Raw genomic sequence first — 12703 nt, 5'->3', positions numbered from 1 at the left:
AGGTATACACTAGGTCATAAAAGAACAGTGCAGAAATATTAAAAAATGGAATATATAAGAATAAATGGGAAAAATATACGTACATCTCATTTTGATGAGTTTTCCCCGGGGGAGTAACATTTTTTTTGTTTCAAATTAGTAACGGGTATCAGAAAAACACTCTTGCACAAAAATTGAGTGACTTTTGCATCACGAAATGCGTTCACCCTGGTGTTTTACTGGTTGTGGATGATGAGGTGAGGATAAGGAGGAGGATAACACCAAACAGGCCAAATCAGGAAGCGGATACCCGTGTGTGGTTGGGGAGAGGTGCCTGAGAATACACCTCCACAAAAAAGACAATGTATTAGAGGTTATGTTTAGCTGTTTTCACTTGGTGGTGTACAAAAAGCTTGCCCAATCCAGCCCTTGTTCATTTTTATTACAGTCAGCCTGTCAGCATTTTCAGTTAACAGGTAGATGCGCTTATCTGTTACTAGATTGTGGCCCGATTCTAACGCATCGGGTATTCTAGAATATGCATGTCCCTGTAATATATGGACAATGATGATTCCAGAATTCGCGGCAGACTGTGCCCGTTGCTGATTGGTCGAGGCAACCTTTATGACATCATCATCGCCATGGCAACCATTATGACATCATCGTCGCTGTGCCCGTTGCTGATTGGTCGAGGCCTGGTGGCCTCGACCAATCAGAGACGCAGGATGTCTACGTCCTTTATGACATCATCGTCGCTGTGCCCGTTGCTGATTGGTCCAATCAGAGATGCGGGATTTCTACGTCGATGCTGTGCCGGTCTCTGATTGGTCGAGGCCTGGCGGCCTCGACCAATCAGAGAGCAGGGATTTCCAGGACAGACAGACAGACAGACAGACGGAAAAACCCTTAGACAATTATATATATAGATAATTCCACCAGCGGCACTAAAAACCCGCCCTGACAGAACGCTAGCAGCAGGGCATGCCAGGTCTTCCAAGGCGTAGAGAGCCAGTTTATACTATGTGTCCAGCTTGGATACCCAATAATTAAAACGCACAGAGGAATCATGGAGGATGTTTGTACGATCTGCAAGGTACTTCCTCAGCATATTCCCAAACATTACACTTCTTGTGACAGCACCCCTTGCCTCTGCGCCAGCACAATGGGAGGGTCTGAGAAAACTGTCCCAAAACTTGGCCATTGTTCCCCTGCCTTAGCTGGATTGTACTTCTGTCTCTCTCTTTCTTGGACTCCATGGTTGTACAACAAACTCTGAAATCTGCTGCCAGCGTTCTCACATGAAAATTTTCTAAGCAATTCTGCTACAAGGGCCCTCTGGTACTGTATTTAGTACACCTCTCTGCCATTGGCAGATGAGATTTAAAGTTCTCCTTGTAGTGTGGGTCTAGAAGTGTCACCAACCAGTAATATGTGTCACCAAAAAATTTTTAATGCGAGGGTCACATGAAACGCAGCGCAACATAAAGTCAGCTATATGTGCCAGACTGCAAACAGGCAAGACTTCCGTGTCCTTACCAATAGGACAACTGACCATGTTGTCCTCCTCCTCCCTGTCCTCAGGCCATCCCCGCTGAACAGACGGTATGACAGCTGTGCAAGTAGTACCGTCTATAGTGCATGAAAATAGCCCCTGCTCTTCCTCCTCCTACACCTCATTGCCAGTCAATCCACATTGGGAAGACATGAGGCTGGGCTGAGTATAATCTTCCTGTATGGTTCCTTGCTCCATATCCTCGTGTTCCCACAGCAATGCATCCTCTTTAATTGTGAGCAGAGATGTTTTCAGAATGCTGAGAAGCGGGATGGTGATGCTAATTATGGCATCATCGCTGCTCACCTTTTGGTGCAGTCAACAACTACACTCTTCTGCTCACAAATTTTTTCCAACATATGCAGTGTAGAGTTCCAACATGTGGGGACATCACACACCGGTCTGTGAGCCGGAAGCTGCAAACGCTGCTGAAAAATGGCAAGGGCAGCTGAAGCCATAGCTGACTTTCTAAAATGGGCAGACAGACAGCGTACTTTCACTAGCAGATCCAGCAAACTTGAGTAGCTTTTCAGAAAATGTTGAACCATGAGGTTAAACACATGGGCCAGGCAAGGTACGTGTATGAGCTCACCTTGCCTCAGAGCCGCCACCAGGTTCCGGCCATTGTCACACACAACCATGCCTCGCTGTTGGTTCAGTGGTGTCATCCAAATATCTAACTGCTCTTTCAGTGCTGTCCACAACTCTTCTGTATCGTGTGGTTTGTCACCTATGCAAATTAGCTTCAGCACAGCCTGTTGCCGTTTGGCTGAGGCAGTGCTGCAGTGCTGCAGTGCATCCAGCTTCTCACTGATGTGTTGATTTCATAGATGGAGGCTGAAGAGGAGGACGTAGATGTGAAGGAGCTGTAGACTGTGGGGGCAACCCTGATTGATCTGGGGCCTGCAATCCTCAGCTTGGGGAGGATGTGTTCCATCCCAAGGTCCGACTGGGTCCCAGCTTCCAATATGTTAACCCAGTGTGCCGTCAGTGAGATGTACCGTCCCTGCCCACAAGCACTTGTCTGTGTGTCCATGGTTAGGTGGACTTTCCCAGTAGCAGAATTGTTGAGGGCATGGGTAATGTTGTGGGACACATGCTGGTGTAATGCCGGTATGGCACACTGGGCGAAATAGTGGCGAGTGGCGACTGGGGACAGAGTACCTTGGGACAGCCGCCGCCATCAGGTTGAGGAAAGCTTCCATCTCAACAAGCCTAAAAGGCATCATTTCCAGCGCAAGCAAAGGAGAAATGTTAGAATTTAGTACTGTGGTCTATGGGGCGTTGGCTGGGTATTTCCGCTTGTGATCCAATGACTGGGGTATAGACAACTCAATCCTGTGTTGGGACAAGGACGTGGATGGGCTTGATGATGGTGCTGCTTGACTGTGGGCAACAACATTTGCAGGGCTAGTGGCATCTTCACATGCACGGTGGACTGGGGATTGGCTTCTATGCAAAACGGTGGAAGAAGCAGTGATGTAATCTGCAGACAGTGTTCTTGGAAACTGGGGTTTGGCCCACAAAGTTCGGTGCTTTGTTGCTATGTGCCTGATCATGCTGGTGGAGGTCAGGCTGGTAGTTTTGCTTCCCCTGCTAATGCCGGCATGGCAGGTGCTGCAAATGTCCTGTTTGGGGTTATCGGCAGCATCTTTAAAAGTAACCGGCCTCTGGAAGATCTAACTGTTGGAATGGCAACTTCCCTCATGTTGGTGTTATGGGGAATGGATGCATGCCTTCTGTCTGTGGCCACCACACTGCTTCTTCCTGCCTGTTGGCGTGATATGCCTCCTTCCCCATGTGTGCTGCCATCCTCGCTCTTTATGTCCTCCTGCCAGGTTGGGTCAGTCACTGTCATCCACCACCTCGTCTTCCACATCCGCACCCTGCTCCTCCTCCTGACTTTCTGGCAATTGTGTCTCATCATTTTCCATCTCTTGTGACACTTTCCCACCATCGCCTTCATGTGACCATGGCTGGTCAAAGCTTTGGGCATCACTACATGCGATCTCATCTAGCCCTGCTTCAAGTTGACCAGCCGAGAGTCCGGAATCTTGAAAGGGAAAATTGAACAGCTCTTTAGAGTGTCCCCGTGTGGGATCAGTTGTCTCAGGGCACTCGGCATGGTGGGAGGAAGGAGGATCGGGGTGAGGAATATCTGGTCCTTACTCACGGCTACTCAGACTTGACTGTGTGGAAGACATGGTGGTGGTGGGGATGGCTAAGTGACTGGAAGCATTATCCGCCATCCAACCAACAACCGTTTCACACTGCTCTGGCTTCAATAGTGGTGTGCTGCGATCCCCTAGAAACTGGGACAGGAAGGTCGAGCGAGAAGATGTGGGTCTTTGTTGTGGCCCACTTTCAGCTTGGCCACGGCCTTGTCCTGTGCATGCACCATCAGCATCACGTCCACTTCCCCTTGTCCCTTGCCTTGCCCATTTTAAATGGACTACTGAACTATTTCAAAAGCTCAACAGAAATGTATTTATTTGGAGCAAAATTATATCTGATCAGTATGCCTTCAAAGCTACAATTTATCCACCACAGATTTAACAGGCCGCAGCCATAGGTAACAGACTGTATCATTATTTTTTCTTTTGTAAGTGAAATTTGAAAAATAAAATGAGTGCACGGCTAGCAGACAGAACTATGCAACTTATGCCTGCGAAGGTATGATTTTCCGCCACAGATACAGCAGGCCTCAGCCTGACATAACAGACTATATACATTTATTTTTTTGGGGGGGGGGGTTGGTGAATTTTTTTTTTTAAAAAGAGTAGAACAACGCTAGCACACACAACTATGGTACGTATGCCTGAGAAGCTACAATTTTCCCCCACACATACACCAGGCATCAGCCTGACATAACAAACTGTATACATTTGTTGGTTTTTGTAGAATTTTTTTAAAAAAGAGAGTGGAACAAGGCTAGCAGACAGAACTATGCAACTTATGCCTGCGAAGCTACAATTTTTCACCACAGATACACTAGGCCTCAGCCTGACATAACAGAATGTATACATTTTTTTTTGTTTTTGGTGAATTTTTGAAAAAAAAAAGTTGAACAAGGATAGCACACAGAACTATGCTACGTATGCCTGCGAAACTATGACTTTTCCACCACAGACACACCAGGCAGAAGCCACAGATAGCAGACTCTATAATTTTTTTTCTGTTGTATGTGAAATTTGGAAAAAAATTAAAAATGAGTACAACACTACACTAGGCCTCAGCCTGACATAACAGACTGTAAAAAATGTTTTTTGTTTTTTGGCGAATTATTGAAAAAAGAAAGTAGAAAAACTCTGATACCTCATACATGGCCCATGGCTGACTGCTGCTGTGCCATTATCAAATTTCTACTGTGGATGAATTGATCATCAGTTAACTACCTGTGTTACTATCCTTACATTTTTCTAACATTAGTGGTCTATCAAACTCATATTTGTGCCACCTGTGTGTGGCTGAGCAAAAAAGCAGTTTGAGCTGTTGCATGAGGTGTCAGGGCTCGCAGCAAAGTAGGTTAACACTGGTCCCTCTCCTACCTCGTCTGAATTGAAACTTAAACTCAAAGCTGTAAATGCTAACACAGACCCTGAGTCCTCATGCATGACCTATAGCTGACTCCTGCTGTGCCATTATCAAATTTCCACTATGTGTCAATTGATGCAACTTTTCCTTTTGTCTGCTCCTAATTTTGGAAATTGTTTGGACTCCAAGTTTGGTCTCCTTCATGTGTGTTGACTGAATTTGGCAGTCCTCTCAGAACACCAGGCCTACACCTGTCACTCATCCACCTGTTACTGGTCAATGTTTTCAGCTAGAAATGCTGGTCCAAGTCCTGTCCCATGTATCCATTCTGCACAATTATACTATTTGTACCCTGGATCAATTGATGTCACTTTTCCTGGTGTCTACTCCTAATTTGAGCTATTTGGGAAGTTCTTTGGCTCCCCTTAAGGTTTTGTCTATGCGTTGGTTTTGCTTCTTATTGAACTCAGTGGGGTTCGGATATGTTCCAGATATGAACCAAACCGAACCTTGAAAGGTTCGCCCATCTCTAGTTAACGGCCAGGGTAGAAAAATGTTTCCAAGGAATTAAATATTCCTTGGAACACTGTGAAAATAATATAAATCAATTTGGCTCACCAGTCACATTATGTGAAAACTTGATAACCCTCTAAGGATGATGAAATATATATATATATATATATATATATATATATATATATATATATATATATATATATATATAAAATTGATCTGGTAGCCTGCCAAGAGGCCTACAGCAACATTAAAGGACCTTCAGGAATTTATCCCAAGTACTGGATGTGTCCTGCATATGACAACAATCTTCCATATACTTCAGATGCCTGGCCTGAGGGTTAACCCAGGAGAGAAAGACCGAACGTATGGTCAAAGAAGAATAGGACAAATAGAATCAAGGCTAAAATACGTTATTCGTGAGGGTGATAAGATGTAGCACTAGAAGCAAAAGAGTAATAAAACATGATTATACAAAACAATAAAATATATTAAAAACCATATCACCGGGTAATGTATGTTAGAGAATAATATTCAGGTATAGCAGCGTAAATGGCTAGAGAGCCCACAGAGTACTTTACACTGTCAGTATGACAAAGAGTATTAGTGCAACTAGAATAATAAAACAATCATATTAAATATCAAAGTGTCAAAACAATTGCAAAAGAAAAGAAATAACTAGTAATGAAATAATGTGCAATGAGAAGAAATACTACTAAAGTGTAAAACATATATATGGGCAAAAATAGCATGTCACTCAATAGTCATATAGCGTATCCAAGATAAAAGAAAACAGGTAAGTAAGGCTATGGAATGTAAAAATAAATTAACAAAAAAGTAATTTGTGATTGCAATGAATCACGTGAAGCAGATAGCTGTGAACCGGAGATGTTCTGTGAAGTTTGTGCTTCCCTACATTCTTGTGTACTGTTAAAAGAGTTGTCCAATACAGAATAACCCCTTATTAGAGATCCAAGGATCCTGGAAAAAAGGTTAAAATAAGTCCTTATGAGTGGAAGAAGCACATTACTTCTGCTTGGATGGTGAGATAAAACACTTTCTAGAAAGTCAATGAACCTACTGTATCTCTGCTCCTAACATCCCCACGTCTTTTCGCCAGAGACTTCAATAGGCAAATGTTATCAAATCCCGCTCGGTACATCTTGTTTTAAAAAAAAAATATGGAACAAAAAAGAAGTTTCCGGTAAGTTGGATAAAATTTAGTAGGGTTGGATAATTCCTTTTTTAATGTCCTAGTGTGCTAAATAAAATAGAAAAAAAACATACTTACCTCTCAGACCGGTGTTCTTCCTTCACTCTATGTATTGTCTTCCTGCAATCTTGAGACATTGTTTATGTCGCGTAAATGCTGCAGCCCATCAGTGACCCCTGATGGCCTGCAGCCTTCACACTTCCATCAGGGGGAACTTCATTTTATTTGGAAATTGGTGATTGTAACATTTGGGATTTCCTTTTTTACATACAACCAATTCTACAATGTATCAGCTAATACAATAACTTTGAGTTCTGCAGTCTGGGACAATACAAATACTGACCATAAGAAGATGCCACCCCAGATTCATGTGTTTCCATTTTACTTGCCCACTAAGATTTAGAATTAGTCATTAAAAAACTTAAAGGAGTCAATATCTGGAGTGTTTTCCATTCTGCCCTTCACAAATAGTCCTCATCACTGCAAGTTTCTGTCTTGGAGCAGATTGATGAGACTTGGAAGAATTGCTGATTCAAATTGATCTGCGGGTCAAAGACAGTGATTCAATTAACTGCTCTACTATAATGTAATTAATCAGGGACCTAATTTCTAACAATTATCAGCAACTTTGAGACGTTGAAAATCAGCTAAAATGTTGACTCAATGCTATCGCCTGGTGGCGATTTAAAAACACAAACCTATTTTTTGGGATAAAAATAAAAAAAATATAATAAAAACACAAAACTTTGCTGTGTGGGGCTAGAAATATAACAAAAGTTCTATTATTGCTTGTGCTAAATATCCTTTATTCTGCCAGAATTTGTCAGATGCTGATTTGTATAGCCAATGTAAAAGGAAGTATCTAGGTAATGCCCTGCCAGGTCCTTCTTCATTTACAATACCATAGAATTACATTTTACAGATAACTTCTATACAAGCTTTTGTTTATTTACCCATTTTATGAAACACTTTATATGACTATCTAGGAAAGTTGGTCATAACATATCTAGGAGACATCAAAGTCATACTTAGCTTTCCCAGGCTCCTGAATGGTGAATTGTAACATAGTAACATAGTTAGTAAGGCCGAAAAAAGACATTTGTCCATCCAGTTCAGCCTATATTCCATCATAATAAATACCCAGATCTACGTCCTTCTACAGAACCTAATAATTGTATGATACAATATTGTTCTGCTCCAGGAAGACATCCAGGCCTCTCTTGAACCCCTCGACTGAGTTCGCCATCACCACCTCCTCAGGCAAGCAATTCCAGATTCTCACTGCCCTAACAGTAAAGAATCCTCTTCTATGTTGGTGGAAAAACCTTCTCTCCTCCAGACGCAAAGAATGCCCCCTTGTGCCCGTCACCTTCCTTGGTATAAACAGATCCTCAGCGAGATATTTGTATTGTCCCCTTATATACTTATACATGGTTATTAGATCGCCCCTCAGTCGTCTTTTTTCTAGACTAAATAATCCTAATTTCGCTAATCTATCTGGGTATTGTAGTTCTCCCATCCCCTTTATTAATTTTGTTGCCCTCCTTTGTACTCTCTCTAGTTCCATTATATCCTTCCTGAGCACCGGTGCCCAAAACTGGACACAGTACTCCATGTGCGGTCTAACTAGGGATTTGTACAGAGGCAGTATAATGCTCTCATCATGTGTATCCAGACCTCTTTTAATGCACCCCATGATCCTGTTTGCCTTGGCAGCTGCTGCCTGGCACTGGCTGCTCCAGGTAAGTTTATCATTAACTAGGATCCCCAAGTCCTTCTCCCTGTCAGATTTACCCAGTGGTTTCCCGTTCAGTGTGTAATGGTGATATTGATTCCCTCTTCCCATGGGTATAACCTTACATTTATCATTGTTAAACCTCATCTGCCACCTTTCAGCCCAAGTTTCCAACTTATCAAGATCCATCTGTAGCAGAATACTGCTACAAATTTGTGCGCACAAATTGTGCGTGACAAATTCTCTGCATTAATGTATAACTCTAAGGAATGTGATAATTTGTGTTGTGAATTCTGTGGCTGAATTCACTCCTGTGGTCACAAGTGGTACTGCAGCTTCTGAGCTTCCTCCCTCAGGTGTTCTGGTGAGTTCGTTGGCTGCTTTGTTATTTAACTCCGCCTGATTCTGTCTTCCTTGCTCCTTGTCAATGTTCCAGTGTTGGATCTGAGCTTCTGGATCTTTCCTGTGGCCTGCTGCTCTGCTTAGATAAGTGCTTCTTTGATTTTGTTGCTACTTTTTCTGTCCAGCTTGTCTATTTGTTTTGCTGGAAGCTCTGAGACGCAAAGGGTGTACCGCCGTGCCGTTAGTTCAGCACGGTGGGTCTTTTTGCCCCCTTTGCGTGTTTTTTTGCTTTAGGGTTTTTTGTAGACTGCAAAGTTCTCTTTGCTATCCTCGCTCTATCTAGAATATCGGGCCTCACTTTGCTGAATCTATTTCATCCCTACCTTTGTCTTTTAATCTTGCTAACAGTCATTATATGTGGGGGGCTGCCTTTTCCTTTGGGGTATTTCTCTGAGGCAAGTCAGGCTTGTTTTTCTATCTTCAGGCTAGTCAGCTCCTCAGGCTGTGCCGAGTTGCATAGGTAGTGTCAGGCGCAATCCACAGCTGCCTTTAGTTGTGTTAGGATAGGTTCAGGTATTGCGGTCTACAGAGATTCCACGTCTCAGAGCTCGTTCTATTGTTTTTGGGTTATTGTCAGATCACTGTATGTGCTCTGATTGCTGGCACACTGTGTCACTGGATTGCCTACATAACAGTACAAGGAGCCAACCTAATGATTCTCAATAGAGGGAAAAAAGAAGTTCTGACATCATTTTTTTTTCTCAGCTCTGTGTTCAGTCTTTTTTTTCCCCTAGACATTTGGGTGTTTCAGGACACAGGTGTGGACATGGATATTTAGGGTCTGTGCTCTTCAATGGATAATCTCGTTACAAATGTACAAAGGATTCAAGATACTATTGATCAGAAATCTATGTTAGAACCAAGAATTCCTATTCCTGATTTGTTTTTTGGTGATAGAACTAAGTTTCTTAATTTCAAAAATAATTGTAAGCTATTTCTGGCCTTGAAACCTCATTCTTCTGGTAATCCTATTCAACAGGTTTTGATTATTATTTCTTTTTTGCGCGGCGACCCTCAGGACTGGGCATTTTCTCTTGCGCCAGGAGACCCTGCATTGAGTAATGTCGATGCATTTTTCCTGGCGCTCGGATTGCTTTACGATGAGCCTAATTCAGTGGATCAGGCTGAGAAAAATTTGCTGGCTTTGTGCTAGGGTCAGGATGATATAGAAGTATATTGTCAGAAATTTAGGAAGTGGTCAGTACTCACTCTGTGGAATGAATCTGCGCTGGCAGCTTTGTTCAGAAAGGGTCTCTCTGAGGCTCTTAAAGATGTCATGGTGGGTTTTCCTATGCCTGCTGGTTTGAATGAGTCTATGTCTTTGGCCATTCAGATCGGTCGACGCTTGCGCGAGCGTAAATCTGTGCACTATTTGGCGGTATTGTCTAAGATTAAACCTGAGCCTATGCAGTGCGATAGGACTATGACCAGAGTTGAACGGCAAGAACACAGACGTCTGAATGGTCTGTGTTTCTACTGTGGTGATTCCACTCATGCTATTTCTGATTGTCCTAAGCGCACTAAGCGGTTCGATAGGTCTGCCGTCATTGGTACTGTACAATCCAAATTCCTTCTGTCCATTACCTTGATATGCTCTTTGTCATCGTATTCTGTCATGGCGTTTGTGGATTCAGGCGCTGCCCTGAATCTGATGGATTTGGATTATGCTAAACGTTGTGGGTTTTTCTTGGAGCCTTTGCGGTGTCCTATTCCGTTGAGAGGAATTGATGCTACACCTTTGGCCAAGAATAAACCTCAGTACTGGACCCAGCTGACCATGTGCATGGCTCCTGCACATCAGGAAGTTATTCGCTTTCTGGTGCTACATAATCTGCATGATGTGGTCGTGTTGGGGTTGCCATGGCTGCAAACCCATAATCCAGTATTGGATTGGAACTCTATGTCGGTATCCAGCTGGGGTTGTCAGGGGGTACATGGTGATGTTCCATTTTTGTCTATTTCGTCATCCACTCCTTCTGAGGTCCCAGAGTTCTTGTCTGATTATCAGGATGTATTTGAAGAGCCCAAGTCCGATGCCCTACCTCCGCATAGGGATTGTGATTGTGCTATCAATTTGATTCCTGGTAGTAAATTCCCTAAAGATCGATTATTTAATTTATCCGTGCCTGAACACGCCGCTATGCGCAGTTATGTGAAGGAATCCCTGGAGAAGGGACATATTCGCCCATCGTCATCACCACTGGGAGCAGGGTTCTTTTTTGTAGCCAAGAAGGATGGTTCGCTGAGACCGTGTATTGATTACCGCCTTCTTAATAAGATCACTGTTAAATTTCAATATCCCTTGCCATTGTTATCTGACTTGTTTGCTCGGATTAAGGGGGCTAGTTGGTTCACTAAGATAGATCTTCGTGGTGCGTATAATCTGGTGAGAATCAGGCAAGGAGATGAATGGAAAACTGCATTTAATACGCCCGAGGGTCATTTTGAGTATCTAGTGATGCCGTTCGGACTTGCCAATGCTCCATCTGTGTTTCAGTCTTTTATGCATGACATCTTCCGTGAGTATCTGGATAAATTCCTGATTGTTTACTTGGATGACATTTTGATCTTCTCAGATGATTGGGACTCTCATGTGAAGCAGGTCAGAATGGTTTTCCAGGTCCTGCGTGCTAATTCTTTGTTTGTGAAGGGATCAAAGTGTCTCTTCGGTGTGCAGAAAGTTTCATTTTTGGGGTTCATCTTTTCCCCTTCTACTATCGAGATGGATCCGGTTAAGGTCCAAGCCATCCAGGATTGGACTCAGCCGACATCTCTGAAAAGTCTGCAAAAATTCCTGGGCTTTGCTAATTTTTATCGTCGCTTCATCTGTAATTTTTCTAGCATTGCCAAACCATTGACCGATTTGACCAAGAAGGGTGCTGATTTGGTTAATTGGTCTTCTGCTGCTGTGGAAGCTTTTCAGGAGTTGAAGCATCGTTTTTGTTCTGCCCCTGTGTTGTGTCAACCAGATGTTTCTCTTCCGTTCCAGGTCGAGGTTGATGCTTCTGAGATTGGAGCAGGGGCGGTTTTGTCACAGAGAGGTTCTGGTTGCTCAGTGTTGAAACCATGTGCTTTCTTTTCCAGGAAGTTTTCGGCTGCTGAGCGTAATTATGATGTGGGCAACCGAGAGTTGCTGGCCATGAAGTGGGCAATCGAGGAATGGCGTCATTGGCTTGAAGGAGCTAGGCATCGCGTGGTGGTATTGACTGATCATAAGAACCTTACTTATCTCGAGTCTGCCAAGCGCTTGAATCCTAGACAGGCCCGTTGGTCGTTATTTTTTGCCCGCTTCGATTTTGTGATTTCGTACCTTCCGGGCTCTAAAAATGTGAAGGCGGATGCTCTGTCTAGGAGTTTTGTGCCCGACTCTCCGGGTTCATCTGAGCCGGCGAGTATCCTCAAGGAAGGAGTCATTGTGTCTGCCATCTCCCCTGATTTGCGGCGAGTGTTGCAAAAATTTCAGGCGAATAAACCGGATCGTTGTCCGGCGGAGAAACTGTTAGTCCCTGATAGGTGGACTAGTAAAGTTATCTCTGAACTTCATTGTTCGGTGCTGGCTGGTCATCCTGGAATCTTTGGTACCAGAGAGTTAGTGGCTAGATCCTTCTGGTGGCCATCTCTGTCACGGGATGTACGTACTTTTGTGCAGTCCTGTGGGATTTGTGCTAGGGCTAAGCCCTGCTGTTCACGTGCCAGTGGGTTGCTTTTGCCCTTGCCGGTCCCAAAGAGGCCTTGGACACATATTTCGATGGATTTCATTTCTGACCTTCCCGTT

This window comes from Ranitomeya imitator, chromosome 1 (genome assembly GCF_032444005.1).
Source record: "Ranitomeya imitator isolate aRanImi1 chromosome 1, aRanImi1.pri, whole genome shotgun sequence".
Classification (NCBI taxonomy): Eukaryota; Metazoa; Chordata; class Amphibia; order Anura; family Dendrobatidae; genus Ranitomeya; species Ranitomeya imitator.
This window is presented reverse-complemented; position numbering follows the sequence as displayed.